The sequence below is a fragment of the Schistocerca americana genome, chromosome 2 (genome assembly GCF_021461395.2).
Source record: "Schistocerca americana isolate TAMUIC-IGC-003095 chromosome 2, iqSchAmer2.1, whole genome shotgun sequence".
Classification (NCBI taxonomy): domain Eukaryota; kingdom Metazoa; phylum Arthropoda; class Insecta; order Orthoptera; family Acrididae; genus Schistocerca; species Schistocerca americana.
This window is the reverse complement of record NC_060120.1, coordinates 743,243,252-743,250,863: the sequence shown is the minus strand read 5'-3', so window position 1 is coordinate 743,250,863 and position 7,612 is coordinate 743,243,252. Positions and strand designations below refer to the sequence as shown.

At 42.6% G+C, this 7,612-nt stretch overlaps 1 pseudogene; it reads left to right on the top strand.

Moving 5' to 3' along the window:
- Positions 1-264: 264 nt before the first annotated feature.
- Positions 265-382, top strand: LOC124596881 (annotated as a pseudogene).
- The last annotated feature ends 7,230 nt before the right edge of the window (positions 383-7,612 follow it).

Sequence of the window (7,612 nt, the reverse complement as noted above, 5' to 3'; positions counted from 1 at the left end):
CATTGTAGCAGCAGTAACCGATCCAACAACTGCGCCAGACACTTGTTGTCTCATATAGATGCTGCAGACCGCTCTGCCGTATTCTGCCTGTTTACATACCTCTTTATTTGGTTGCGCTTGCCTATAACAGGTTCTTTGGCGCTTCAGTGTATGTGTTATATCTTCTTCTACTCTTTCTATCTACAGCATATACATTAAAGCTCTCTGCCATAGTTTGTGTATGTACATAAAGATTTTAGTATTGTTTTCGTTAACAGGCAGATTGGCAACGGCCTTGCCGCAGTGGCTACACCGGTTCCCGTGAGATCACCGAAGTTAAGTGCTGTCGGGCGTGGTCGGCACTTGGATGGGTGACCATCCAGGCCGCCATGCGCTGTTGCCATTTTTCGGGGTGTACTCAGCCTCGTGATGCCAACTGAGGAGCTACTCGACCGAATAGTAGCGGCTCCGGTCACAGAAAACCATCATACCGGGAGAGCGGTGTTCTGTCCCTGCGCCCCTTCTATCCGCATCCTCATCTGAGGATGGCACGGCGGTCGGATGGTCCCGATGGGCCACTTGCGGCCTGAAGACCGAGTGCTTTAATAGGCAGATTGCTTCATGGGAAGGGTTGTGTATTAGTAATATTTCGTTCATATTGGTTGAACTACGATGTATTCAAATCCCCTGCCGCTGTGAAAACGAAGTCGTTGCCATCTAGCAGCGCTAGGTGTAAAACCGCCTGACCCGCGTAACGCCGGTGCGAGCTACCACTACCGAGAGGCTGCTGCGAGTTGCCGCGAACCTCCTAAACGAGTTAATGTTTAAGGAGCTGAAGGGAAATGTGGAAAAAGTGACCAACGAACAAAGCAGTAAAGAATGCTTACCAGACTGAACTCACTACTTCGTTCGCTACAGGCTGACAGTGAGAATCAATAGTGGCATCGAGTACATCGAAAGAATTTATGAGGCGACCATTAGCACTCACTGCCCATAAACACAGGATGTTATGTGATGATGGCATAAACAAATGTATGAATTTGAGACGGGGAGCCCTGGTCTGATAAGGACTGAGTGGAAACCTGTAAGCGAAATTTTACTGTTGGTCTTCAGAGGGCGACAAAAATGGAAACAGACGCAATTTTGTAACGATGCATGCATGTCCAAAGGAACTTTGCATCGTAAGCAGAATAACGCAGGCAATGCAATATCGTATTTCTCTGCTGATACCGAGCAAGCGACTTTCAAGTACAATATCTGATCTGTACGGGAATGTACATAATCGATGTACGAGTACAGGTCTTAGACGCACGTTTGACGACAGATGGAAGTTTGGGTCTGGGCGTGAGTCGTGCACAGACAGCCAAATGGTAAGGCGACCGCTCCCGATAAGCGGGAAACCCGGGTTCGAGTCCTGGTCCGGAACAAATTTTGATTGTCGTCATTCCATTCTACACCCGATAGTTGGCACTATTCCCAACTGCGAATACATTTAATGTCGTTCAAAGAGGCGCCTTCCATCCTCTATGCAGGCATCGCAACATTACAGAAAGCTGTACTCTACCCACTTCAATAGTGTCACAGGCAGAAAGAATTCTTGAAAGGAGATATGCCTCATCTCCTATAACTTATACATCAAACTTGAATGTAAAAGCAGACCTTCGATGGAAGAATCAGCTTCAGATTCTGCGAAGTAAGACTTTCATTATAGTGAGAGTCTTGCTTTCGATTGTAAATTGCGACCAATAGCGAACAGCGAGCAGGCGCGCTGCTACGATTATGATTAAAGTAGTTGCGTATGTTACTCGCGGCACACAGGGCAGGCAACTTGGCCAACATCAAGCAGGACAGCATATCGTAGATCAGGATCGTAAATACCACAACCCATACCGACTTAATGGAAGTGTACGGTAATAAAGCAGCATTATATGAAAGAGTAGAAGACACGGTGGTTAGGACTGGAGTATCATAATCGAGGCATGGTTGAAAAATGGAAAATTACTCATGGATCAGTTCTCAACATCTTACACGGTTTTTGGCAAGGTTCGCCACCCGCTATGTTCCACGAATACTCACGCCCATTCAAAAACACCGCCGAACCGAGACCCCACTGGAACTGTTGCAGCTGAATCAGGCCAATTCGGATGACTTCCACAGCCATCTATCTAATCATCACAGGTGAGTGCACCTGTATCAGTATCATCCCGAGACGAGGGAGCAAAACAAGCAATGGAAACATGTGGATTCATCATCGTTGACAAAGACGAAAACCCGACCACTGTCGGGCATGGTGATACGGACTGTCCTTTGAGACTGCCATTGTGAGGAGGTAACAGATGTGTTCGAAAGGGTCGAAGGAGGGTAAACTGTCATGGTAGTCGAATTTTAGTGAGAAGTCGCATGGCTGTGTGCAAAGGAGAGCAGACGGACATTATAATGTGGGGCGGTGCTTCCTATGAAGTCTGACTTGTTGACAGCCTACTGAAGAAGCGGCACTGTTGTGATGGCTAGGCGAGGACAACACCGTCGGTCATTAAGGCGGAGAGCAGACGCTGGCATACAGCCAGAATGCTAGAGAAGTTTCTGGAAGAGTTTTAGGATGACCTTCTGAAGTGTCACGGAAAACATCTGTACAGGAGAAACTTAACAGAAATCCCTGAAAAACCAGTATATAAATGGCCAGATCAGAGGACCAAGACAATGATTACCAGGAAGCAGTTGGGAGCAATACAACAGCCGAGTCGCTGGGAGCAGTCACTACGGAAAGCCAGTTTGATGTCGATACAGTGCGAAATCCATACATATTATAAAAATGGATGTGTGTGTGTGTGTGTGTGTGTGTGTGTGTGTGTGTGTGTGTGTGTGTGTGTGTAGTTGAAGCATGCGTAGTGGGTACAGACAAAGACCTAAAAGCAAACAACGTCCGCAAAGTATGTGGCAGCGAAAATAACATCAGGAAGGGTTATCAATCGCGTACAGCAGCTCTGTATAACATCAGTGATCAAATTATCGATATGGTGTAAGCTTCGGAACGATTTTTTGACGACTTACCGGTTTATTCTGAACTGGAAAATAAACTGAAGAAAACTTGCTCTATAACAGCTGAACCTCTTGTAAATGAACCGTACGAAGAGATAAACAGCAGTTCGAAAAATTTAAAAAGAAAAACACAAACCAGCTGGAACTGATGGAATACCAGTGCAACTGCTGAAATGTGGCGGTCATAAACTTCATGAGAAATTGTTTCATCTTAAAAAAAAATCCGAGATGGAAATATACCGGATGAACGGAAGGAACCAATGGGTCCCTATCACAAGAAAGGAGGTAGATGACACTGGAGGAGTTAAAATGGTTCAAATGGCTCTGAGCACTATGGGACTTAACATCCGAGGCCATCAGTCCCCAAGAGCTTAGAACTACTTAAACCTAACTAACCTAAGAACATCACACACATCCATGCCCGAGGCAGGATTCGAACCTGCGACCGTAGCAGTCGCGCGGTTCCGGACTGAAGCGCCTAGAACCGCTCGGCCACAATGGCCGGCTTCTCATGTGATATCGAGATTTGATTAACAAACCAAAACTTTATGTAATGTTTTTATATTGTCAGCATCCAGCACAAGTAAAAATGTGTTGGCTGCAGTCTAATGGGGCCGTCACCAGTGTTACTACAATATCATTATTCAGAAACAAACATAGAGTGCCATCTGAACTATTACACAGCTGTAGCTATCAAACCAACCATCACCTATCACGCCCACCACTCTGGTAGTTACAGCCTACCACTGCTGTTGCAACTACTTTTATAATGATGACTTGTCACATCATTGTTATTGTGCCAACTAAACCATATGTCAGAATTACAAAATGTCTTCTGAATCAAATACATTTTATGCAAATATTGCAAACTAGGGAATCTTCAGCATTGGTCGCTTCAGCATTGGTCGTATAAATTTGATACGGTATTTGTTATTACATGTCGATTTCAATTACAGAGTGATCATCTTCAGCGTAAGATTAAGTCCAGTGTACTCATATAATCATGCACAGAATACAGTTTCAAACGTAGATGTTCATCGTGAAGAACTTGCCAACTAACAGATAAGATTTCAGTTACACTAAAGACCAATTTTATGGAAGATTAAGTGCATCGGAATTAAAAATCAGAACTCCTCGGAGGCTGCCAGACCAGTTGGCAAGCAAATACTGTTTATAACGTATTGACTAAACTGATGTGACATTTGGACTGAAGGGCTAAAACAAATATCATTATAAAAATGTCAAAATAAAAATTTATCGCCTTTTAGGTGAAACAAGTTACCAGAATCTATATCCAGGTATTTTTGACCTCATACTTTGAATGAGATACCTCAGTTGCTTCAAAATGCTTTTTAAAGAAGGTGTCAAAAAATAAATTTAGCAGTGCTTTCGTATCCGTTTTGGGGGAGTTAGTTCCTGGAAGCATGCCCCACAAAGCCTTTTATTCCATTATGAATAAGAGGTGATTCTGACTTTCTACAACCGGCCGGTGTGGTCGAGAGGTTCTAGGCGCTTCAGTCTGGAGCCGCGCGACCGCTACGGTCGCAGGTTCGAATCCTGCCTCGGGCATGGATGTGTGTGATGTCGTTAGGTTAGTTAGGTTTAAGTAGTTCTATAAGTAGTTCTAAGTTCCAGGGGAGTGATGACCTCAGATGTTAAGTCCCATAGTGCTCAGAGCCATTTGAACCATTTTAACTCCTCCAGTGTCATCTACCTTCTTTCTTGTGATAGGGATCCATTGGTTCCTTCCGTTCATTCGGTATATTTCCATCTCGGATTTTTTTTTTTTTTAAGATGAAACAATTTCTCATGAAGTTTATGACCGCCACATTTCAGCAGTTACACTGGTATTCCATCAGTTCCAGCTGGTTTGTGTTTTTTTTTTAACGTAATCAATGTTGGACATAATTTCTAACAAGAAAACAAAAGCGAAAACTTGAATCACACATGAGAGCTGACAGGGTAAACACGAGACTATATATAGAAAAAAGACCGATACGAAAAACAAGTAATTTCAAGTAGTTTTATGCTGTAGTAGAAAATGACTATTATGTTACAGGTCGTCTGACAACATTGCTGAAGTGTATTCCGGGCGCAGGCCTCGCCTGAGTCCGAAAATGGTTTCTTCGCCGCTCAGAAAGTAAAAAAACTTGTGATACCTACCCAGAGAACTCCTGGAATGAGTTTTAAGAAATATCTCCCGTTGTCCTTAAAAGGGCGAAACATCATCCCCAGTCCTAGTACTGTATGGCAAGAGTGCGGAGACATAATTTTATACCTACGCTAGCAGTTATAAGTGCAGTTCTAGTGCAAATTCAGAAAGGTACCGAAAAGTGAAAGTTTGTGCTTCCAGAGTACTTTCAAAGTCTGTGGGGAACTACTCTACAACGGAGAAAGAGTGATTTGCAGTTGCTTGCGCCATCAAGAAGTTTCTTGCCAAACCGTTCACTGATGTGACGGACAATCATTGTCTAAGCTGGCTGCGTAGCCTGAAGGAACCATCGGGACAACTTGCGCGGTGGGCACTGAGGCTTCAAGAGGATGACGTCACGGTCGTATACAAAAGGGGACGCAAACACAAGGACGCCGTTTGTCTTCCAAGAAATCCTTTGGCGCAGCGCTGCAAGGCGTAAGAAATCTCATTCATCGCTGTATTAAATGATATTACTACTCAACAGAGGGAGGATCCAGAATTATTGAAAACAATAGAAGCTGGACGAAGAGGGAAACGCCCAAAGAAGAACTCCAGTTAATAGTGGTGGTGGTTAGTGTTTAACGTCCCGTCGACAACGAGGTCATTAGAGACGGAGCGCAAGCTCGGGTTAGGGAAGGATTGGGAAGGAAATCGGCCGTGCCCTGTCAAAGGAACCATCCCGGCATTTGCCTGAAACGATTTAGGGAAATCACGGAAAACCTAAATCAGGATGGCCGGAGACGGGATTGAACCGTCGTCCTCCCGAATGCGAATCCAGTGTGCTAACCACTGCGCCACCTCGCTCGGTTCCAGTTAATAAAAGGAACATTGTATAAGAGAAACAATGATCTAATGGAACGAAAATGGCTGCCTGGCATTCCACTTCATTTACAGCCAGCGATCTCAACAAAAATAGAAGGACATAGTGCAACAGCAAATAGTAAGTTATTTCTAATTCCATGTATATTGAACGAAATAGATGTGACCCTCATAATTAATGGTTTATCTGACCATGATGACAACAATAAAGCATCCCCATCAGATTTATTTCACTAAGAAGGAAAAAGTAAAATATATATTTGTAAATGGTGCTCAGTTAGACTATTCAGAGATAATTTGCAGCATGAAAACTGATGAGAAGTATACCAGGAGACACAACAGACGAGAAATTTAATTATTTCCTAAGAACACTCATAGAACGTTATGAATCCAATTTGTCTTTACAACAGGTCGAAATATGAGGGTCATCCAGAAAGTAAAAAGCGTTTTGCATAACTAAACGAAAACCAAAGATATCAACACAGAACTTTATTTACGAAGTTACTTTTACAAAGATACTTTCAGTGTAGCCAACATGGCTGTTAAGGCACTTATTGTAATGTGGGACCAATTTTTCAAATCCCATGTTATACTCTTCTACTGCCAAAAATTTGAGCCAGAATGTCATTGCTTGCTTGAGGTCCGTTTTCCATTTAAAAATTCCTTTAGTTTTAGAAATAAGTGAAAATCACTTGTTGCCAACTCAGGGCCGTAAAGAGTGGTCCAAAAATATCCCACTTAAGACGTTGAAATTCTTACTGTGTTCGTGCTGATGCCTAATGCTGGACAATGAAATGAATCAAAAACATTTTTGCCGACATTTCACATCTCTTGTTTTGAATGGCATGCTGAAGTCATTGAAGAGTTTCACAACAGCCTCTTAAATGATTGTTTCTCCTCTTGACATGAACTCCACATAGATCAAAAGAATGACACTGCACACTTAGCATTTGGCAGCATTTTATGTGGGTACTGCCATTTAAAAAATTTAAAAAGCAAAGAGGCATGACCACTTGACAACAGAACTCAGATCACATTGATGCTGGATAAGGAGCTAACTGGCATGCTTGTGATTGCAGTGGTAGGGGTCGGTGCTGGGGGTAGTGTGCAATCACTCTTTACTTTTATGATGACCCTATTATTTAGAGTGGAAGTCAAGAAAAGTGGGCTAACATCTGAGATTCAAATATAGTGTGTTAAGACTAACTTCAATCAAGATTTAAAAATACAGTATATGAGACTGCAAAATTCTTCAGCCTGCTATCAAAAAGGCAAAAACGACATACTAGGCATAAAAATTTCATAATTCCATAAAAAACCAACAACAATTTGGAGCATTGTTAGGCACGAAATTAATAAACTTGGCAAGACAACTAATACTTAACTCCAAGATGGCAATAGCAGCAAGAGACATGATGCAAAACTAAAGAAGATTGGCCACTTAATTTAATGAATTCTTGCTAATAGTAACTGAAAACAAAGGGACATAAAGTCATCCAACAAATGCAGATCTAGTAAATTTACTTAGACAGGGAATGCATACTTCACCACTAGACATCATTTTTGCCAGTTCAGCTATTA